This window comes from Ochotona princeps, chromosome 30 (assembly GCF_030435755.1).
Source record: "Ochotona princeps isolate mOchPri1 chromosome 30, mOchPri1.hap1, whole genome shotgun sequence".
In the NCBI taxonomy this organism is placed as follows: domain Eukaryota; kingdom Metazoa; phylum Chordata; class Mammalia; order Lagomorpha; family Ochotonidae; genus Ochotona; species Ochotona princeps.
The window spans coordinates 2,633,741-2,657,674 of NC_080861.1; the positions used below are offsets into that span (position 1 = coordinate 2,633,741).

General features: G+C 46.9%; 1 protein-coding gene across 3 annotated transcripts in view; it reads left to right on the forward strand.

The window, feature by feature from the left end:
• Nucleotides 1-2,159: 2,159 nt before the first annotated feature.
• Nucleotides 2,160-23,934, forward strand: part of STAG1 (STAG1 cohesin complex component) — a 235,254-nt gene continuing 213,479 nt past the window's right edge. For all 3 annotated transcript variants that reach the window (XM_004588335.4, XM_058657275.1, XM_058657277.1), the window contains exons 1-2: nt 2,160-2,346; nt 2,529-2,787. The gene's annotated coding sequence lies outside the window, so the exon portion shown is untranslated. The remainder of the gene's footprint in view (nt 2,347-2,528; nt 2,788-23,934) is intronic.

The window sequence follows — 23,934 nt, forward strand, 5'->3', positions numbered from 1 at the left end:
AAAATCAAGACAAATCTGGAATGTCACTATATAGTTTAAATATTGAATAAGCCATAGGAAGTGGCGCACTCTCAAGTAGATATGAATTCCATAGGAATTGACAGGGAAGGGCTGGAAGTTCAGGAAACAGCAGCAGAAGAGCAGCAAAGGGATCTGAGTGAGAATGTGATGCAACTCAAGCTCTTTTTGAAGAAAAGAATCAAGCCGGGCCCTATAAGGTAGGGACAGGTACTCATTTATGAACACCAGCTTAATTATTATGTATGAGAGTAAAAAGACAATTTTAGCCTTCTATAAATTCAGAAACTTCACTATTCCTTCCCTTGGATACAAAAAAGAAAAAGCTAAAAATTTCTCAGGGAGACAAAAAAATACAATGTAATAATACCAATAACATTTCTACCTAAGTGTTCAATAGTTTGATACTTACAATGACCCTATGAGATGGTTACACTCTCCATCTCACAGCTGAGACACAAAGAGATCTCCCCAGGATCACAGCTTTTCGGAGCATTCTAGTTCACAAGTCATTTCTTAATTCACTGCATTATTCTACAATTACAACGATTTAATGTGCGATCAAGAAATTCAAGAGACAGCATGCATTTATTTAAGAGGCACAGAGATTAACAGAGCGCTTCTATTTGCTGGTTTCGCTCTCCAAACGACCTCAACAACGTGGGCCAGACCCAAGCCCGGAGCCAGGAACTCAGACTGGGTTTCCCACGCGGGTGGCATGAACCCATATTAGCAGCAAGCTGGGTCAGAAGCAAAGTCCAGGGAAGCTTAAATGGGCTGCAGCTGTCCCAGGCAGCCTCGTAACCATGTGTCAAACTCCCACCCCTGAATTATTTTAAATGTTGGGTTTAAATTGGAGCTTTGTCGTAGCAGCTGAACACGAAGAACCTTAATTACCGAAAATATCAGGGACAGTAATTTTGGCAGACTTTGTAAGGGAAAAAATGTAGTAGAGAGTCAGGGGTTGAAGTATGAAATACATGGGGAAAAGGTAAAAAAAAAAAAAAAGGAATTAGAACAGCGAGCCATAACCTCAGTATCTGTGTCTAAGACAGGGACATAGGGCTCCACGAGGGACACTGGAGGCAGTCATCTCTTCCTTTGGGAAAGGTCACACAGACAGGATAGCAAAGGGAGGGGTTCGCACCAGCTCTTTAGCCTTAAAAATAAAACTGTTGAAAATAGGAAGATGCTAGGGGAGGAGATGGGGCGGTGGTGGGATGCAAACTGTCTCGGGGAAAAGGAAAGAAGGGGCAGGGTTCCCTTAGAGATCACTTCTGAGCTCACGGTCATGGCTGACTATGGGGAGAACTACCAACACAAGGGAGGAAACCAGATGAAGTCATTTATCAGTATGGACCGGGACTGACACCTTTAATAACAAGAACTACCAAAAGTCTTTATGGAGAATGCCACAGGAAATCCATCGTAGTTTTCAAAATCTGTATTTCTATCCAGTCTCAAAGTTTAACCCAGTAGATGGTGACTGTCTTCAGTTAAAAGCCAAACTTGCAACCCTTGGAAGAGAAACAAGAGGGGTAACCTATTAGGGCTTTAGAGAAGTGGTGATTGTGCTAATTGAGAATCGAGTTACGCGTGGGCCTGATGATTCACAACAGTAAGGATTCACTTTCGCAACAGTTACAAGCAGGTGTGTGGTGGGGGGGTCAGGCCTCGAGAGGAAGTGGAGAAAGCGTGAGCTTCTCCGGAACACCGCGGTCATGAGCTCAGGCTCCTAATTATTTCCCTTTTCGGCAGCTAGAAGGTGTCTGACGCCCCTTGCCGAGCCGCCGGGTGCAGTCCCAAGGCTGTGGGAGGAGACAGCTCATTCCGAGCAGAGGCTGCATTTTCCCTCTCACTAACTAGCCAATGCTGCCGCCTTATGAGAGGCCGGCACCACGGAGCCTGGCTGCTTCGCCGGGGCAGGACGACGCCCATCGGTCTAGAGCAGGCAGTGAGCAGTCCGCCCTCGCCCGGGGACAGCACCTCGTCAACAATCAACCGTGAACACGTTAAGCTCCGAGGCCTTCGTTACAACAGGGAGAGGCGGGCACGGGGCTCCACCCGTGCGCGTGTCGCGGGCGGCGGGTGGGAGCAGGGCAGGGCGTGGCCGCAGGGAGGCGTGGGCCGCGCGGCCGGGGCGGGAGTCGGCGGAGGGGCGGGCACGCCGCGCGGTGTGGGCTTCGGCGCGGCCTCCTTCCCAGGTGTCCGGGAGGCCCCCAAAATGGCGGGCGGCGACTCGGAGGAGCTAGCGCGCAGGCGCACAGCAGCCGTCCTTCCGCCCGCCTCGGGCGGCCCTCGAATCGGGCACGGCGCCCTCGCCCAGAGGTATGGGCGGCTCGCCATTGGCTGAGCCGGGCTCAGCGCTCCGCGCGGGGGCGGGGCCGCCACGCAGCGGCCACGTTTCCCGCCCCGCTGGCGCGCGTGCGCGCAATCCCCACAGGAAAGCGTTGGGGCGCGCCCCCGCCGCGGCCCCCAGCTCGCGCTCGCTCCCTCCCTTTTCCGGGCAGGCCCCGTCCCGTCAGCGAGGCAGTGAGCAGCGCGGCCAGCAGAGGGCGGTCCGGACCCAAGGCTGCAGCGGCGCCATTGGCGTGTGGAAAATGCCACCAGATGGCGGGTTAGGATTGCAGCTCCGTTGAAGGCGCGGCCCCCGCTCCCGAACCCCCGGCGACCACCCCGTAACAACCCCCCCACATCAGGAATAACACACCGGAGACTTTTGGGGGGAAACTAGGTCGACGGCCGGCGGCGCCCGGATGGGCAGCTGAGGTGAGTGCGGGCGGCGGCGGCGGCGGCGGGGGGGCGGGAAAGAGGGGGAAATGCGGCGGCCGCGGCGCGGGGGCTGGAAGCGCCGATCCAAGATGGAGGCCGGCGAGAGCCGGAGAGCGCGAGCGGGGCGCGGGCGGCCGGGCGCGGGCCCCGCCCGGGGGAGGGAGGCCGCGCGGGGCCTGTGCGGGGCCCGTGCGCGGGGCCGGGGGCAGCGCCGGTGGGGGCCGCCCGCGCCCCGCTCGCCGCCCCTCCCGCGGGCCCCGGACGCCGAGCCCCCGCCCGCCGGGGCACCGGGCGCCCGGCGCCGAAAGCCTTTGTGGCGCGCTCGGGCCCGGCGCCAAGCCCGCCCCGGCTCAGGGGACGGGGCCGGGCCGAGGCGGGCTGGCGCGAACGCCTCTCGGCCGCCCGGCGCCCTGCGTTCCTGCGGGGCTGGAGCGGCGGCGGCGTCACATGACAGCGAGCGGGCCTCGGCGGAGGGCCCGGGGGTCGCCGGGGCGGCGGCGCGGGGCCCGGGCGGCGGGGTGGGGCGGCCGGCGGGGGCCGGAGGGGCGGCCGGGCTGGGCTTTCCCGCTAGGTGCCTCCCCCGCGCGGCGCGGGGGCCTGCCGAGGGAAGCGTGTCCAGGCCCGAGCTCTGCCCCGCTAGTTTGCCAATCCCCCGGGAAACGAGGCCAATAAAAGTTGTTTTCCCTCCTTTCTCGGGGTGGGGGCGGGGTGGGGAGCTGGGGACTGGATCGCCTGGAGTTGCAGCTGAGCCTCGGCCGCAGGGCCCGAATCAGGTGTTGTCTGGTGTGCTGTAGGGACTGGAGAATTCTCGGGTGTTGGGATTCTCGGGTCCCCCGTCTTGTCTACCGCTTCACGTTTTGGGGAGCCTCGGCCATGGAAGTCACGGTCTGGATTCAAAACAATGCTGTTTTAAGATAGGAACGTATTTGCTATGAAGTTGGTGTTTATTAAAATAATGTCTATTTTTCGTGGTTGTGCTAAGGAGGACTATTTTGAATCTTCGCAAAAAATATATGTACTGTTTGAGAAAGTGGGTTGGCATAACTTGTTTAATTTCTAACTTATGTAGATTTTGAATATGGCTGTACTGTTTAGTTTTCTTTGTTTTAAGAAAATTGCAAATTCTCAGAACGGTGAAAATAAACACAACTTTATTATACTTTGTATTGTGCTTCGTATTTATATATGAAGAATTAAAATTAGGTAGTTTTAATCTAGGAGGGAAATATTGAAAGAACTGGAGATGTCATTTTTTGATTGGATAACACTAACGTACAAATTGCCGGTTATCTGAAATTCTACAAAACCTACAGGTGTTTTGCTTAAGTTTTTCTTTTTTTTTGTTTACCGTCTCAGCATGTACTTAATTCAAGTGGCCTACCAGTTATTTACATCTTCAGAGGTTGTGCTGGGGAGCTTCTGTCTACTGGTTCACTCCCCAAGTAGGCTCAGAACTGCCAGGGCTGGGTCTGGGGCCCTGAAGCTGGGAGTGTATCACGTGGGAGGAGCTGTTGCTTGCTGTCCTGAGGGTGTGTGCTGGCAGGCAGCGACAGGCAGAGCCAGGCAGCCAGGCACTCTGATAAGGGGCATTGGCTCCCAAGCCTGCGAACGCTGGCTTCAATCAGTGTTTGTTCTTACAAACTACTTTTAAGTGGAAAATTGTGAGTATCCACTTGAGTTAAAAAAAAAAAAAACTGAGAAACATCTGGGTCGGATTGAAGTTGGGACAACTCAATCCAGGTTTCTCATCTGGTGGCAGAAACCTACCAGAGCCATCGTCTGCACTCTTGGGGTGTGACAGGGATCGTGCCACACAAGTGCAGAATGTCCTGAGAGGAGTCTTTACTGGCCGAACTTGGCAGTGACAGCACTCGTTCCTCTAGGAACCATCAGCTTGTGTGGAGTGACACCTTCCGCATTGCTAGGCAGCCATTCATCTCACTGGAACAGGAAATAGCAGATGAAAAGTTACAGTGGCAATCCAGTCTGAATCCAAACCCTAGAGGAGCAAATGGTTAGTGTTGCAACATCCGTGTGTTAAGCTGAGACCTATGCACCAGCTTCCTCAGCAGTATAAATTATCCTGAGACCTGAACTGAACAACCTGCACACACAAAACTGAAGACATTAGCCTCTTCCTGATTCCTCTGGCCCTGTTCCATGGGTGCTAGGGCTCACGTCTGCTCGAACTCTTGGAAGTACACTAATAAGAAATACAAAACATCTTAGCGACTGCATCTTTGCTGACCTGCCCAACCAATGACCAGAACAGACAGGAATACAGACATACAGGGCCGCCTCTGTCCTTGGAATCTACTGGAAGCCAGAGACCCAGCGGGTGCTTGGGGCGTGAGAGCACCACCCAGACCCTGTGCCCCTCCCCATCTGGGCCTCTTTGTGGGCTTGGGAAGAGAACACAAAGCAGCCCCGTTCCGGTTCCAGGTGGTGACAATGAACAGAAAGAATTCCCTAGGTGGGGGAGGTGTGGCTTCCAAACTAGTGACCTTGGACTAGCTGCCCGAGAGAGCACTGTGCACATCAGTAGGTGGCTGGAGTCCAGAGCTGGGTATAAAAGCCAGGTGTTTGGGTTATGATTTTGTTTTTACTTATTTGAAAGACCGAGAGAGGATCACTATGTTCTCATTTGCAAATGGGACAACAGCCCCGTGATCTGGGGCAAAACCAGCAGGCAGGAACTGCATCCAGGTCTCCCATGTTGGCGGCAGGGGCCCAAGTTCCTGGGGAGTCTGCTGCTGCTTTTCCAGGTGTACTACAGGGGGATGCTTGCGTCTGCCCCAAACAGGAGATCTTAACGAACTTACCCTTTTTTTTTTGAAAGGCAGAGTTAAGAGGCATGGAATCTTTCACCTGTTAGTTCACTCCTCTTGTTAGCTGCAGCAGCTGGAGCTGGGCCAATCTGCAGCCAGAAGCCAGGAGCTTCCTGTGGCTCTTCCATGTGGGTGCAGGGCCCGAGGCGTTGGGCCATACTTGGTGCTTTGCCGGGCTTTAAGTGGGAGCTGGACTGGAAGTGGAGCTGCTAGGACTGGAGCTGACACCCATGTGAGACGCCTACACTGCAGGGGCTTAACTGACATGTTCAGAATGTGGCCAAATACCCGCACTTGGGTTGTTGAGCTGAAGCAAAGCACATCTGAATAGATGTGCATCACGGAACATTGCTGTATTACCAGCATTGACTTCTGAAGAAAGTAATAGGTTGAGTAACTCTTTTAAAACCTTAAGGGAGTTGTGGGATGGGGCTGCATGGGAGTTCTGCTCTGAAGCTTTTGAACATACAAGTTTCTGATCTTTGGAATATTTCTCTTTGAGCTTTACTTTTTCCTCATTAAAGATTTTTTTTGAAAGGGAGGGGCTGACATGATGGTGCAGTGGGCTACTCTGCCTGCAAGCGCCAGCATCCCGTATGGTTCCTGTCTTGGCTGCTGCTTGCCGTCTAGCTACCTGTACAGGGCCTGAGAAAGCAGCAGAGAATGGCCATGTCCTTGGGACGCTGCCTACTGATGCTGGAGACCCGAAGAGGCTTGAGGCTCATGGCTCCTTGGCTTCAGATCCAGTGGTGTACTTGCCATGTCTCTACAATAGAGGCAATGCCAGAGAGTGAAATGTTTACCAATATGTGTGGGAAAGCCCTTTCTTACTGCTAAAACTTAAAACATACACGATTTTGTTAAGTTTTAGCAGTTTTTTTTTTTTAATTTGTATCTGTATGTTTCTAAGGGTTTCTTTTTATTTGAAAGGCAGAGTTAGAGAAGGAGACACCCCTATGGGACATTGGCCCTGCAGGCAGAGGGTTAGCTTGCTATGCCATGCCACTCTGGACCTGTATTTTCCTAACTGCAGTTCTGTAAGAAGGTACCATTTTGGAGAAAGATACATGTCAGTCTTAGCTGTTTTGTACTTCATCCTTACCAAGAGGATATGTTAGTTCTGATGCCTAACACTGTTGAGCAGCTTGGTAACTGGAGTCTACTCCCAGTTCCTTGGCCTGCGACCCTGTGGATAGTTGGCTTTTATCCAGGGACTGAGAAACAGTTTTCTTCTCTGACTTGCTTTTAAGACTGCCTTTAAGAGCTCAGGTATCAGGTCACACTTCCAGGCAGCAATCTTTCTGGTGAATGAGACTGATTAGGGACTTCAATTACATATGCAAAAGTTTCTTTTGTTATGAAACGTAGCCCCTGGGATGACATCCATTGTATGCAGGTGTCTGCGGGCTCAGAGAGTGGAGATTACACTAGGGTGTAGGATCTTGGAAGCTCTTAGAAAGTTTGTTTGCCTGCTGTGGGGAGAGAAGTACTTTCTCAGAATCTGGGTGTATGGGAGGCAGAGCTGTCTCACTTTTCAGTTTGTCTTTTACTGGCACTTTCTCCTTTTCACACTTCCTGGTACTTAGTTTAGGTAATTCGTTCTATGAAAGCATTTTACTGCCTTGAGAGGGAGTTTTGGATGGAGAAGTGTAGAGGTTTTGGTGAGTTGGAAGGCAGTGGGAAGATGATGTTCCATTTCAGGAGGAGGCAGTTGGTGCAGTGGGTGCGCCCTTCCCCACGGGAGGGCTTGGGCTGGTGGTGTCCCTTCCCATCATAAATGACTGGTAGGTTCCCTACGGTTATTGCAAGAGCTTGTGCAATACTAGTATCCATCCTTGGGTGTGTGTTAGAATTTACCAGTGACCTGGTATTTTTGTAGGAAGGCTTTTTACAAATCCAAATTTAGTTTAGGAAGTAAGCATAGAGTTATCCACATGTTCTGTTTCATCACAAGACATTCTGTGTTATGGTTTGTAAATGGCCAATTAAAAAATATTTACTTGAAGTTCAAATTACAGTGGGGGAGAAAGAGAGAGAGAGAGAGAAAGAGAGAGAGAGAATGAACTTCCACCTGCTGGTTTCTCCTCAGATGAGTTGCCTGGGTTCGAGGCTCTTGGGGAGCTGGATCAGCAGAGCAGGAGCCAACAGACTCCCTGGCCCTGTGAGATGTCAGCATCGCAGGCAACAGCTGCACTGGCCGAGCCACGGTGCTGGCTTGGTAAAACCCGCATTTCTTGTTTAAATTACTTTATTTCAATGGCTGTTACTGAGAGAGGCAGAGAGAGATTGATTTCCATTCGCACTGGCCAGAACTAGGCCAGCCAGTCAGGAACCAGGTGTGCAGTCGGGTGCAGGAGTTCAAGTACGTGAAGGACATGCTGGCCTCTTCCATGAACTTCTGGAACTTCCTCATGCTTCCTAGCTTGTTGTGCGATTTCTTTTACTAATTGATAACTTAAAAATACATTTGATTTTCCTCTTAGGGATTATTACATGTATCTTACTGTTGCAGATTTCTGGTTCAGCTTAATTTTGAGGGCAGAGTGTGTGCTGTGTGATTTTAATGCTTGTAAATTATTGAGGTCGATTTTATATGGGTAAACGTGGTCTGTTTTGGTTACAGTCTTTACAATTGAAAAGAATATTTTGCTCATGTTGGGTCTAGTCTGTAAATAGCAGTTGGATTAAGGTGTTTTGTTGTTCATTTTTGAATCATCCATGTGCATATGGGCTTTTAAGGGGGAGGGGGGACTCTTATTCTGTCAGTTGCTACTGAGAGGAATGTTAAAATCCAATTATGACTGGAAATTTTTGTTTCTCCCTTGATTCTGTCAGTTTTGGCCTTAGATATTTTTAGGTTGTTAGACATACAATTTGTGATTTTTATTATGATAACTTCAAAATATCATTTTGAAAAGTCTGTCTTCAGTATTAGTGTTTGTCATAAAGCGTACTTCGTTTGATATTAATGGTCATAGAACCACTGTGGTTGCTTTGAGCTTACTAGTTAACTGATTTAACTTTCCGTTCATTTACTTACATACCACTTCTTTATATTTAAAGTATGCCTTCTATTAGTATGGTCTTTTAGACATCCATAATGACCATATGGAAGTGGCGTTGTTCTCTAAGTTTTGATAAATGTCAGTTGTGTGCTGCTGCCGGTCAGGAGCTGTGAAGGCTGTGAGATCCTCCTCCTCTAGGCCAGCATCTTTGATGGTGCAGGCTGCTCGGTCAGAGAGGAAGAGCAGTGCATTAGCCAGAGCCTGCCCTTTGCTGCAGAGGAATCTCAAGCTTTTACGATGATTAGTAAATACACCCTTTGCTCTAAGGAAGACACTGTCTTTCTACCAAGGTTGTTCATTTTAGAAACATACTTGAAAAGATTGGAACAAAGATACTCCAAGCCTCTTTTTGAAAACATGCAGATTCCAGGCACTCCTGCAACATTATCTCCAAAAAATGCCAAGCAAGTTTCCTTAATTTTCCCTATGTGATTTGCTTACTTTTTTCTTTTGTTTCCTACATGCCCCAACCTAGCTCTCTAGCCTTTTCTTCTGTGCATTGTATTTCTGTGTGGTTTTACTTTCTCATCAAATTAAATTACATGCTTGTATTCTCCTTCACTCCTGTTTTTTGTTCTGGTATAAATGTACAAGGAAAAAAAATATCACTGAGCATTTATGATAAACTAGCAAACACTTTTTGGGGGGAGGGGTGTGGTAGGAGGGTGAGTTAAGATTAGAGTGAGCTCCCATCTGCTGGCTCATTCCTGACATGTTCACTGTGGCTGATACTGGCTCAGGTCAAGGCTGGGGGCTAGGGCTTCAGTCTAGGTCTCCCGTCATAGCCTGCCCTTCAGAATCCTCCCTCCAGAAAGCTGTCACTGTGGTGAACCATTCTGTATCTTTGGTCTGTTCCAGTAGGTTTCAACACACTGATTTGTTCTCAAAACACTGGTGTAGGGCCACCTCATCTGCAGCTGGAAGGAGAATGGGCAGGTTTAGAATTATTTGAAAGAGTTTGAATGAAAGAGAGATTTCTTCCATCCCTGATTCACTTCTGAATGGTCACACCTGCTGAGCTGTAGCAGTTGGAAGTCAGGAGATGGGTTCTTTTGTGTGTCTCCCATGGGTGACAGGGGTCCAAAGCATTTGGGCAATCATCTGCTGTACTCCCAGGCAGATCAGCAGAGAGCTAGGTTAGAAGTGATGCAGCTGGGAGTTGAACTGGTGTCCTTATGGGGCCAGTGATGCAGGTGGCAGCCACAGAGCAAGTCCCTGTTACGATCCTGAGAAGAGGTGGCAATGAAGAAGTCATTGACATTGTGAGAGGGTGAGCATTCTCTTTAGTCCTGTAAGAAAGAAGAGACTGTCTGAGACTGTGAAGTGTAACCTAGGTTCCTAGCACATCAGCAGTCACGAGGCTGCTGGGAGAATCACAGTGTTGCAGGGAGACTGGCAGGACGTAAGCCATGCCCCATGGACTTCTGGAAGAGAAATTGGATTCCATGTAAGCCCTCTGATTTGATGGTGTGATGTGTCTTCATGAATAGATCATCTCTGAACTTAACTTACTTATATAGAGGAAATGTTATGGACTAGCCATAGGGATCCAGACAGATGGGTCTGCTTGAGATAACGTTTATTCATTGTTATTATATGTATATATTGTTTGTACACACACACATACATATCCGTTGGCAAGCCAGATTTACAGTGTAGGAGAGACAGAGAAAAATCTTCCAACTGCTGGTTCACTCCCCAAGTAGCTGCAATGACTGGAGCTGAGCTGAGCTGATCTAAAGCCAGGAGCTGCTGCTGCTGCTTCTTTTTTTTTTAAAGATTTATTCATTTTTTTAATTACAGTCAGATATACACAGAGGAGGAGAGACAGAGAGGAAGATCTTCCGTCCGATGTTTCACTCCCCAGGTGAGCCGCAACGGGCCGGTTCCCGCCGATCCGAAGCCAGGAACCTGGAACCTCTTCCGGGTCTCCCACGCGGGTGCAGGGTCCCAATGCATTGGGTCGTCCTCAACTGCTTTCCCAGGCCACAAGCAGGGAGCTGGATGGGAAGTGGAGCTGCCGGGATTAGAACCGGCGCCCATATGGGATCCCGGGGCTTTCAAGGCGAGGACTTTAGCCGCTAGGCCACGCTGCCGGGCCCAAGCCAGGAGCTTCTTCTGGGTCTCCCGTGTGGATACAGGGCTCCAAGGCTTTGGGTCGTCATCAACTGCTTTCTCAGGCCACAGGCAGGGAGGGAAGTGGAACAGTTGCATGCAAGACGAGGACTTCAGCCACTAAGTTATGGCACTGGGCCCAATTGTCACTATCTTTGATAATGTTGACAGACTGACCTCTGCAGCGTTAACAGGTGAATACCGTGGTTAGGGCTCAGTATCACCTGAAACTTATCACTTCTTGGTGATATGGTGACTCTAAGTTTGCTTAACAGCTCTACATAGTTGTGGAGTTGGGCGTTCAGGTACATGTGAAAATGATTGAGTTACAGAGTTAGATCCAGTCTGTAAGGGAAACTGTCTCACCCCAGATTGGCTGTCCCATGGAGAGGGGACTAACGGGATGGTAAGGACAGAGTAGATGGCTTCAGTGTCCACAGGTAACTCAGTTCCTCTACCTGCCACTTACAGAGTGAACTGAGACTCTGCTGGAGTAATGGGGATGGTATCCTGCCGAAACTGGAGCTAAGTGGGAGCCTGGGTCCTGCCAGCCTCTGCCTCCCATCTGAGAGGCTGGCCAGGAAGGGTCTCTTGCCAGTGTTGTCTACCCTTGCTTGTACAGGGTGATTGGGGCATTTTGTCTGTCCTGTAAGAGGTGCACTGACTGTATCCCAGAGTCCTGGTCTCTGTCCTCCCGAAGTGGCTGATTGATTAAAACAGTCACACACTGCGTCTTGGCTTGTCCTCTTGGCCCTCCGTTGTTGAAGACCTCAGAGGCTGCCTCTGCCCAAGCTGACAGTGGGGTATGAAGTTCTGTCTCTTTAGGGTTTGTAATTTTCTTCTGATTTCTTGGGTCTACTGGGTAAGAAAATGCATAGCAAATAAGATTCAGCCCTTGGCAAAGTCAAGCTCTGCTGTCCTGTTTCCTTAAGGCCTCTGTAAACTGGTAAAAACTGGTATTCCTTTTTGTGAGTGTCTGCTTAACTTTGTCATAATTAATAGGTTTAAGTGCACACTTTTTCATTCCTGTGTTACGCAGGTGATAAAGTATGCCATCCTAGTTGTATCAGTCTTGGACTGGTAATCCCAGTGGAATTAGCGAACTGGACTCCTTGTCCCTAGCTAATAAACAGTGTTGGGGTGAGCTGTAGTAAACCCATTGATATGATATGCTCTCAGGTCTTCATGAAGATACATTCCTTTTCATCTGGAGTACAACAAATAGTGAAAATAAGAAGTGTCCCACCAAGTAAGAACATCAACCTTTGCTTTATACGTCGATCCCAAAGCTTTTCTGTGTCTTCAGAAAACTTAAGGTTTCTTTACCTGATCCTGAGTTACAGAGAAAGGAACATATTTTGATAATTAGGACATTGGCTAATTTTCTTAAAGGAACAGTCCCAGGATGGAATGAGGATGAAGCAGAAGAGAAGGAAATAGTGACTTTTGCACTCAGGGAAGGTTGTTTCCCTTGTGCTAGTCAGTATTGAACCACAGCCTTGAGTGTGCAGAATGGGCACTGGGGGTGCTGTCAAGGGCAGGGGGACATGGAGGGAGTAGAAGCCCCTAGGAATTAAGGGGAGGGAGTCAGGGTTGGTTGCTGAAAATTCCACAATAGATCTGAAACTTGGGCCCCTGATAGAGCTTCATGAAATCCTGAACACAGGGGATCTTCTCTATTTTCCTTCATGTTTACCACACAATTGGAGAATAGTATAATAATTTAAAGCTGATTCATGAACTTTTGTCTCCTGATCCTCTGGTTTGTATTGAAGTCAAATGATGTTAAAATAATCCCGTTTTCCCTTTTAACCATGCAACTTAAATTATTCCCAGGAGCTTAAAATTCACTCCACAGGCCAGTCCCTGGACACTTGATGTATCTCCTAGTGTGAGTCATTTAGCAGAGTGGGTGGCTTACTGTTGAAGGTGGAGGGGTGGGAGGGTATCTGCACTACTGGGCAGCTGTACACAAATAGGTTACTTTCGGTTCTAACCTGCCTATACATATTAGCAAGGAAGAAAGGCAAGAATGGAGAGGCAGGAATGGTGGGTTATTCGAGCTGTCAGGTGAATATACCTCAAGGTGAGCACCTCAAGATGCCTCTGACCTTTTAAGTGACATGGGATTACTCCTCCCAGCACTCAGTGCAGTAGTTCATCTGGCTAATCTTCCACTTCCAAGTGCCAGCATCCTATATGGGTACCAGTTTGTGTTCTGGCTACCTGGCTTTCCATCCAGCTGCTTGTTCATGGCCTGGGAAAGCAATGGAGGATTTCCCAAAGCCTTGGGCCCTTGAAGAAGGTCCTGTCAAAGCGTGGCCAGGAGAGCTATCCAGTTTGTTCTGCCCTGCATAGTACTGGACGTCCTCTGCAGGCCTCACTGCACTAATTGTCCTGTTCCCATTGAGCATCTGGACATGCTCTCCACTGCACAGGCCTCAGCAACCGTGGAGATCCGGTTCTGACACATACACACCACATACAAGACCATAGATCTTGTGATTCTCCCCGGGGATTGGAGTTCTGAGTCCAGTGATCCAGTTGGGGGACTCCCCAAAGAAACCTTCCAAAGTCCAGTGCTCCAGTTGGGGACTCTAGCCTGACTCCTTTGTGTGCCAGCCAATGTGGGATGTGGCTCAGTCAATCACCCACATCAGCCACCATACACAACACTGGTGGTTACAGTTGCCTGATCAGTTCTGTCCCCATCCGCATCTCTTACACAAACCAGTAGAAGCTGTGTCCTAGGCTAACCCTGCTCACCACACACTCTGCCCTCCACACACACTAGTGGGAACTGCAGCATGGTTGGAGTGACCCCTAACTACCCCCACAAAACCCTCCTTCAGTCCTGGTTCCTGTGCATGCTGGTATGTACAGCAGACTGGTCCAGTCTGTCCCACATTGCATTTGGCTGTAGTGCACATCAATGGGCATTAAAACCTGGTTCAAGCCAACTGACCCTACTATTCAGTCCACACTCATGCCAGCAGGTGCCACTGTCTGTGTAGCCAGATCCTCCCCCAGCCCTGGTTGTCATGTTTGCCTGTGAAGGTTGTAGCCCATCAGAGAGGTGTTCACAATTTCTCTGCCTGTCCCCTTCCCAGCCTCAGATCTTACATTTTCCAGGTGGTACTGTGTTCTAGCCTGACAGGACTTGCCTCATTCCCAGTGCTTGCCAGGTAATTATACAGCAAAGCTCAACCATCCTACACTTTACTTTGGCTCATGCATACACCAGGGGATATGGTTGCTTAGCCCAGCCTGGCTCTACCTGTAACTCAGCTCGCATGCAAGTCTATGTAACCCTGTGTAGCCAGGCTGCCCCCAGTCCCAGCTGTCACGCTCACCAGTGGAAGCAGAGGCCCAGCAAAGGTGCCCCGATAGCTCCCATCCCAGGTCTTACATGTGCTGGTGGGAGCTACGAGCTGCAACCCAGACTTGCATGGTTTGCCTCACCTGGGCATTTGCCGGTGAGTACTGTGTCCTGGCTCTGCCTGTGCTGTCCCCAGTTCGAGCTCATGCTGGCAGGTGCTGCAACCTAACCCAGCCCTTAGCTCCCCGACCAGGCTCACTCCCAGCCTCAGATCTTGCGCTGGTGGTTGCTCCAACCCAGCCAGGCGGAGCCCATCACCCAGCTTGGCCTTTGCCATCAGATGCTGCAGCCTGGCATCATGCATAAATAAATCTTAAAACACACACACACACACACACACACACACACAAAACCCTACTTGACCTTTGAAACAACTTGGAAGGTTAGAGATGCCCCATGTTCCAGTCAGAAATCCTTGTATACCTTTTTTCTGCTTGTTTGTTTTGATTTATTTTATTTGAGAAGCATACAGATAAAGATCTTTCATCCTTTGTTTTCCTCCAGAAATGCCCACACAGTCAAGATTGGGCAAGGAGGACTTCAGGGTGCTTGGGACCCCAGATATTTGAGTGTTAGGTTGGGTCTGAAGCGAAGATGTGTTCAAATCCTGGCACTCTGGAGTTTGGCATCCTCAGTAGTAACTTGGCCACTGCACCAAACTCCTGCCTTGAGTCCCTGCCCCCTCCCCACATGCAGCATTTGACTTTCCATAACTTGAGAGTCTTATCAGTAACACAGTTGATTAACGTGGAGTTTGTATGTTGCATGTTTTATTTACATGGGAAATATAAGAAGCTGCTGGCTTAGGATTGACTCAGCTCTGGCTGTTGTGGCCACTTGGGGAGTGAACAAGCAGGCAGAAGATCTTTCTCTTTGTATCTTTTTCTCTGTATATCTGCTTTTCCAATTGAAAATAAACAAGCAAACAACAACAACAACAAAAACCTTCCTCAGTGCTTCTGAAACTGCCCGAACGCTGCCTGGGGATGTCATTTCATCTGCTAATGAAAAGTAGTACATAAAAAAGGAGTGTGAAAGAGGAGCAGAGACAAAAAGGGATGTTCATCTTGTGGTCCACTTTCCAAATGGCTGCAGCAACCCAGTCTGGGCCAGGCTGAAGCCGGAAACCTGGAGCTCCATGTGTGTCGCCCACATGGGTGGTGGAGTCCCACACCTTCGGCCCATCCTTCACTACTTGGGCACCTTAACACGGGCGGGAAAGGAAGTAGGTTTAGATGAGACGCTGCATCACGATGGCAGCTTAACCTGTTGTCTAAGTGCAGCCCCACTGTGGACAATTTATTGGGGAAACCCAGCTGTCCACTTGGGATGAGTAGGGTCACACTGAATTTTATGCATCTATTGGAAACCTTTGAGCTCATTGCAGCAGTAACAGGAGGTAGCTGCAGGTCATTGCAGTCGTGCTGTATGTATTCTAGTTAATTTTATGCAGTTATTTAATATTCTATGTTCACATTTCTCTTGATTGTGAACAGTGCCATTTATGGTCTGTAAATTTTGATAAGTAGTTTTATGATCTGTATATTTCAGGCAGTAAATAACAAAATAGACTTACATTTATGCATTGACATGTTTAAAATTTTTTTGATATTTCTGGTCTTCAAGGTTTGTGAGCCTTTTCAGATTGTTGCAAATCTTAAGAATCTAAATGTAAGTTACTAGTGCAGTTGAAACAATGTTATTGAAGAGTCAACTGTATTAGGTATTTAAAGTGATTTGGAGTGATTTAAAGTGTGAGGTATGGGGTCTGGCACTGTAGCCTAGCAGCTAAAGTTCTCGCCTCGCCCAAAACCTTGGGACCCTGCGCCCGTGTGGGAGACCTGGAAGAGGCTTTGGATTGGCTCAGCTTCAGCCGTTGGCGGCTACCTGGGGAGTGAATCAATGGATTGAAGATCTTCCTCTTTTCTCCTCTCTGGATATCTGACTTTCCAATAAAACTAAATAAATAAATAAATCTGTATAAAGTGTGAGATGTGGGACGAGCAAATTGATGCAGCAGAGTAAATTGCCTCTCGGCTTGTCCAGATGCCGTTTGCTGGTGTCTTGGTTTGCGTGCTGTCTGCACATCTCCCCCAGCTTCCTGCTAATCCCCGGCCTGGGAGGTGCAGATGACATCTCGGTGCTTGGGACCCTGTCAGTCGGGTAGAAAAACCACATGGAGTTTGTGGCTTCTGTCTTCATCCTGACCCAGCATTGGGTGTTGTAGGTGTTTGCTAATGAAAGAACTTTCTCCCACTTTTGCTCTTGTTTTTCTAAAAATAACAACAATAAAATCACTTAAAAATTTACTAAACTGAAACGGGAAAATGTGCATAACTTCTGTGCAGATATTGTGCAGTTTTGTGTAAGGGGCTTGAGCATCTGTGAATGTTGCTATCCTGGAGGGGAGGATCCTTTGACTCAGTCATCTCCTTGGATATGAAAGATGACTGACTATATTTAATAGCTAACCTCTGCCAGACATGGTATGATTATGTTGCCTGGGGCTTTAAAGTGGGATAGTGGCAGGTACAGAGTTGTATTTTTCTTTGTTTCGTTTTTAAAGATTTATTTATTTGAAAAGCATAGTTATAAAAAAGGGGATAGATCTTCCATTTGCTGGTTTGCTTTCCAAATGATTGCCATGGCCGGGGCTAGGCCAGGCCACAGGCAGGAGCCAGGAGCTTCTTTTGAAGTCTCCCGCGTGTAGGTGCAGGGACCCAAGCACTTTGGTCATCCTTTGCTGCTTCCTGAGACACATTAACAAAGAGCTGGATGGGAAATGGAGCAGCTGAGGCACTACAGTGCTGGCCTGCAGGCCTCTGTTCTTGACTGCATTCAGGCCACATTGGTGCTAGAATGAGATGAAAGGGGCTAGACGTACTCTTGGTAAATAGTATCATCCGCGTGGAGGATCTGATTCACAGAGTTGTATTGTTGGAATACACTTCAAAGAAGCAAGTAACTTCCTGTGATCCTTCAGGTTGTCTTCTCCCTGAAATGGGATGAAGAAAAGGACCACCTGTTTTGTAGAGGGTGGAGGTACTGGGCACAGGGAAGACCAGATGAGTAGGCTGACCAGGAGATGCACGGAGGTGTCTGCTGTGGTATTTGCATAGTTTGATCAGAGAACAGTAACCCCACTCCAACTGCAATTAAAAGGGGAGGGGCTAGAGAAAGGTCACTTCTCAAGTATTTGTTATAGACATTGTATTTGGTGTTTTGTATCCATTTATTGGATGTAAGCTGTTAAGCCCTTCAGGTGCTTTAGATTCATTACACATGGCATTCAGTGTACAGCCCATCAGAGAACATGATGATGACAAAAATACTTCTGTTAGCTTCTTTTTCTCTTACCTTTAGGAGGAAATCATAAGTGTAAGTGGGAATGAGAAAGGTAAGATTACCTCAACTATTAAAGTTCTTCAAGTTACAAATTTATTCATTTTATTTTGGATATATGCTAGCTATATGTGAGTAGCAGGAATACTTGTATCAGTAATCTACTGTGATGAGTGCAGTGAGTAGAATAAACTAGGTATTGGGATGACTCCTAATGGAGTATTCATTAGGTAAACGTGGAAAGTTGTCTCTGAGGATGTGAAATCTAAGCTGAGGCATAGAGCTTATACCTGACTGGGGAAGACACAGGAAAAAGGAGGCAAAATTTCCATAGCATAAATAGTTACGGTGTTCTAGGAGTCAAGAAAAAGCAATAGTGGTTGTAGTATCATATAGGAAGAGTATAGTGGCATAGACCATCTGGGCTATGTAGGATATAGTTGATACAGTTAACTTTAAGTGTGTGCTTTCCAGCTGAAATGGCAAGCTGTTGGAGGTTTTAAGCAGGGGAACTTCGAACATCCCAGTTTGCGATGGTCACTTGGGGATGACTTTGTTTCCCAGGGGATATTTGGTTATGTCTGCAGATAGTTTGATTGTTACAGTAAAGAACTAGTGACCCAACCAAAGCTGACAATTTCTGTTCTAGCAGCTTTGTGAATATTGGATTAAACAAGGGTAAGGAGATGGGAGAGAGGCAAGTTAGTTAGTTTCAGAATCCATGTGACAATACAGTGCTTTGGACCGTGGTTGTGGTAGAGATCAGTGTTTTGGACATAGAGGAAAGGATGAGTCTAGGATGGTCTTCAGGTTTTGCACGAGTGAGTGAGTGGTGTCCTCATACTGGGGAAGGGGACGGATTGAGGGGAAGAGAAAACTAGGAATGCGGGCTTTTGGTTTTTAAAATCTTGTTTCGTTGAGTATGAGTTGCCATTAGTAGAAGATACAACAATATTTTAGTTCAGTAAGAAGAAAATATGTATCTTACAATAGTCTTCAGTGTAGTCGGTGTTTGGTTACACTAGTCACTTGTTGATTTGAAATCTTCTGGGAGTTTGGCATTTTCTTTCACCTTCATTTATATTGCATGGCTGTCCTGCATAGAGCTTCGTCTACTTGTAGCTGTTGTCATAAGTCAGCTTATGGTTGCCTTCAGGAAAATACGGAGTTGAAATTATTACTAGCAAAACTGAATATTTGACTTGTTAATATCAGTTTATCTTTTTTGCACAGGGTAGAAATTATTATTTTTTAAACTATTTGAGTTACAGAGAAAGAGGGAGGGGACAGATAAGAGTCTTCCCTCTGCTGTTGGTATGCTCCCCAGTGCAGAAGCCAGGAGCTTCATCTGTCTCCCACAGGAGTGCAGGGCCTGTAGCAGGGAGCTTGGCTGGAAGTGGAGGAGCCGGAACATGAATAGGTGTCCAGATGGGGTGCCGGCATCCAGCCCCACATTTCTAATGCCAAATTAGAGTGATATTTCAAAGGGCGTTTAAAAATTTTAAAACTAAATTTATTGTGGTTCACTCCAGCTGCCCACAACAGGCAGAGCTGGGTCACGCTGAAGCCCTGAACCAGGGACAGTCCAGACTGCCCATGTGGAGAGTAGGACTTGAATCTGCGTAATCTCTGCTGCTTTCTAGGGGGTGTGTCAGCAAGAAGCTGAAACAGAGATCAGATCCCCAATTGGAACCCAGGAACTCCATGTGTGAGACGCCAGTGTCCCACTGGGTGGCTCAGCCTCTGAGCCGGTGTGCACCCTTCTTAGCAGCTAGTTTCAAGGTTCATGTGGAATGCAGAAAGTTCAAGTAATGACAGTGGAGCTTGTCAGAGCTTAGAAATAGGGAATGCATGAGTTCACTTTAAATAAATATATAATGTTTTTTCCAGTTTGAACCTATTAAGGATTGGCATATTAATGTATAGGTTAACTAATTTGCTTATATGTTAAGGTTTTTTTTTTTTTTTTTAAAGAATGAGGGGTTAGTGGTGAGAGACATTAGGTTTCTTTTTTTTTTTTTTTAAAGATTTATTTTATTTTTATTACAAAGTCAGATATACTGAGAGGGGGAGAGATAGAGAGGAAGTGGAGCTGCCGGGATTAGAACCACCGGCCATATGGGATCAAGGCGAGGACCTTAGCCACTAGGCCACACTGCTGAGCCCGAGCCCTGTTAAGGTTTTTGGTAATGGTTCATTAAATTGAGAACTCTTAGTTTATTCACAGTACTGGGAAAGGTTTATTGAATTTACATAGGGATGTTGAGCATCTAAATGTGCAATTCTAATACTTTAGCTAAATTAATATGTTAAAAATAAAACACAAAAAGATAAAAAAATAATACTTTAGCTATTTGTTTCTGTTTGAAATCTTTATAGTTTAATAAAAAAAAATTTTTTTTTGAGAGGCAAAGGGAGAGGCAAAATGGACGTACGAACAAATATGTACCCATCTATCAGTTTGCTCTGCAAAGGTTGAGTTGAGCAGAGTTGAGCCAGGAATCTGGTTTCTCCAGGTGTCCCTCCTGCCTTCCAGGGCGTACCTGGCTGGACGCTGCTGGCAGGAGCTGCAGCTGGGCCTGGGCAGCTTAGTTACCAGGCTAAACACTTGCTTCTGTGTTTTTAAGCTTTTTACTTATGAAATTTTTTTTTATCTGAAAGGCAAAGAAGACAGAAAGGTCATTCATTCTGCACATGGCCACAGTAGCTGGAGCTGGGCCAGGCTGGAGCCAGGAGCCTGGACTGCCATCTGGTCACCATGTCAGCTGTCCCCTGCTGCCTCTCAAGGCGTGGCACTTTCAGGCAGCTGAGTCTGGAAGTGGAGAGAGGATTTGAACCCAGGTGATCTGTGGAATGCAGCAGACCTCCCAGGTGGTGGTCTAGCATGCTGTGCCACAGCGCCTGCTCATTGTTTTTTAGTGCTTTTTTTCCAACATAAACAAATGACAGTCTCTTTTCAACTGTATATTATAAAGCCCTTTCATCTTTTGCCAGCTGTTTTATTCCAGTGATCTCTTTCTTGTCTAACCCAGAACTTCATTTACCTCTCAGAATATGTTCTGCTGTGCACTTCTGTCTTCTCATTGGATCCTTCTGCCTAAAACACAACTGCAGTTTACTTCTTTGTTTCTGTTTGCCTGACTGAGTTGTTGACTATAAACTGGATAAAATAACAACCTTCATACTGGAGCTTCTAAATACTTAACACCTGTCTAAGCTTAATTGGATCTTCAGCATTGTCACAAGGCTTCCTTTTTCCCTAATTTGTTGTTGTTGTTCACAGCAGTTATGTGAAAACTTGTGTTCTTCTGGGTTCCTTACTTCACGTCTTCCCTTCTCTTTTCTCAGTAAATAACCTCATCTATTCACTGAAGAGCTTGTGTTTAATTTTTTTTGAAATTTCTGGAAGTTATTAAAAAAATGGGACCACATACAGGTTACCTAGACATTTACTATGTCCATTGGAAGTACACAGCAAACTAAGGTATAAATGAATAATAAACCAAATTTGAAAGCTGTATCTTTGGAATAATTTTAATATAAAATTATTTCCCCCAATTACAGTTCTTGGAGTAGGTTTGCATTTTAATGATTTATTTATTTTAATTGGAAAGGCAAATTTACAGAGAGAATTATTAATAAAAAGAAAGCTTTTCCATCCACTAGTTCACTCCCCGATTGCAACAGCCAGAATTGAGCTAATCTGAATCCAGGAGCCAGGAGCTTCTTCCAAGTTTTCCATGTGGGTACAAAGTTCCAAGACTTTGGACCATCCTCTGCTGCTTTCCCAGGTCACAGGCAGGGAGCTGGATAGAAAGTGGAGCAGCTGGGACTCAAACTGGCATTTGTATGGTGCCTCAGGTGGAGGATTAGCTTACTACACCACCATGCTGATCCCTTCACCCAAACTTCCTTTAATCTTAAGCAGCCAGGACACGGAAACGAACCGGTGCCCACATGGGATGCTGGCACTTGCAGGTAGAGGATTAGTCAATTCAGCCATTGTATTGGGCCTCATAGGTTTGCGTTTTAAAATTTAAGATTAACCAAATCCCCTGTAGTAGGCCAGTGGCTAAAGTTCCGCCTTGCATGCGCTGGGATCTCATATGGGTGCTGGTTCATTTCCCGGATGCTCCGCCTCCCATGCAAATCTCTGCCTGTGGCCTGGGAAAGCAGTAGAGTATGCCCGTGCCTTGGGACCCTGCACCTGCGTGGGGAACTTGAAAGAAGTTCCTGGTTCCTGGCTTTGGATTGGCTTAGCTCTGGCCATTGTGGCCAGCAGATGGAAGATCTTTCTCTCTGTATCTCCTCTTTGTAAAAATAAGTAAATCTTAAAAAAAAAAAAAAGTTTAAAGAAAGTTTGTGTGAAGGGTACCAAATATCTTTTAAATTGTGTTATACATATACATACGTAGGATGTTTGTATAGAGATTTTTTGGGGGGGGGGCATAACTGCACAGAGAGAGGGAGAGGCAGATCTTCATTTGCTGGTTTGCTCCCATAGGCCACAATAGCCAGAGCCTGTGAGGCCAAAGCTAGGAACCAGGAGCTTCTTTGGGTCTCCCCCATGGGTGCAGGGGCCTGAGGTCCTGCCTTTCCTGGCCCTCAGCAGGGAGCTGGATAGAAGGTGGAACAGCTAGGACTCAAACTGGCATTTGTATGGTACCTCAGGTGGAGGACTAGTTATTATACCACCGTGCTGGCCCCAAAATACATGGCATATTAATATATTGAATAAAGTTCACTACTAGTGGACTTATTTTATTTATTTAACTGTCTCATGGGTATTTATTCTTTGCTTTTAGCTATTATGATGAAGTTGTTGTGAACTTGTATAGGTCATTTGGTGAACATATTCTCTCATTGCTTTTACGTACTTGTATGTGTTGCTAGGAGTATCATTGCTGGATCATTGTAGTTCTTTAGTAATACCTAAATTATGTGTGATTTTCACATGCCTGATATGTACAGAGAATAAATATAAGAATGCTTGTTTTCTTATTGACTTTACAAATGCTGCCAACAATCAGGGCTTGCCAGACTGAACACAGAGTCTAGAACCCCATCAGGATCTGCCCTGTGAGCGCCAAGTGCCTAAGCACTTGGGCTGTGCCTCTCCCAGGATGCATTAGCCCAAGTTGAATTTGAGCTGAGGAGGAGTGCCCTATCCTGCACCCTGAAATGAGCTGTGAATGTCCTAAGTGAAAATTTAGCACCCACAACACACAATGTCAGCCCCCAGTTTTTAATTGGAAAGGCAGATTAGATTTTTTTAAAAAACACTTATTTTTATTTTTATTGGAAAGGCAAATGTACAGAGAGGAAGATCTTCCATGTATTGATTCACTGCCCAAGTGGCTGCAACGGTTAGAGCTGCGCCGATCCGGAGCCTTGAGCCTCTTCCAGGTCTTCCATGTGGGTGCAGGGTCCCAAGGCTTTGGGCCATCCTCGACTGTTTTCTCAGGCCACAAGCAGGGAGCTGGATGGGAAGCGGTGCCACTGGGACACGAATCAGTGCCGTATGGAATCCCAGATCATGCCAGGTGAGTACTTCAGCCGCTAGGCTACCAGCCTGGGTCCAGGTAGATCAGATTACTGGAGAGGAGGAGAAACAAAGATCTGCAGAGCTGATCTGAAGCCAGGAACTAGGAGCGTCTCTTGGGTCTCCCATGCAGGTGCAGGGTCTTAAGGCTTTTGGGCCATCTTCCACTGCTTTTCCCTGGTAATATTCAGGGAGCTGGATGGAAAGTGTAGCAGCTAGGACCTGAACCAACAGCCAGGACATGGACCAGTGCCCATGTGGGATCCTGGCGCTTGGAAAGTGAGGGTTTAGCCATTGAGCCGATGTGCTGACCCTGTCCTAGTTTGATAATAGAACTTACCTTTATCCTTATATGTATGCAAATTCTTTAAAAAAAATAAACATAAAATGGAATAACAATATTTGTAAGAGAAGGCTCTTCTTTTCCTCTAAATATAAGATTGAAATGACTTTGTTCTAGATTAACAGTTGTGTTCTTAGTAGTTTCTTCACTGTTGTTTAGAAATCTGTGTCCTATTTGAATCTTGAGCAATTTCTCCCTGTTTTGGTATTTGGTTTTTGTTTGCTATAAATGTGTTTCTTTTATGAGAGGACCTTTTCTGACTGTTCATACTACTGCAGAAAATATTCATTGGTTTTCCTAGAAAAGACTCGGCTTTATTGGTTTGATCATTTAAAGAAATAGTGAGTTTGGAGACCTTGTGACCTGGATTCCAGTCCACATCAGCTTTTTTATAACAGTGTGCTCTTTGTAAGTTATTTTGCCTCACTTAAATTGACAATAAGTATGTCATTCATCTCAGGTGATATGGGTTATTAAATGAGCTAATGTAGCCGTGCTCCGTAAACTTTGAAGTATGCAGTTTTAAGGGA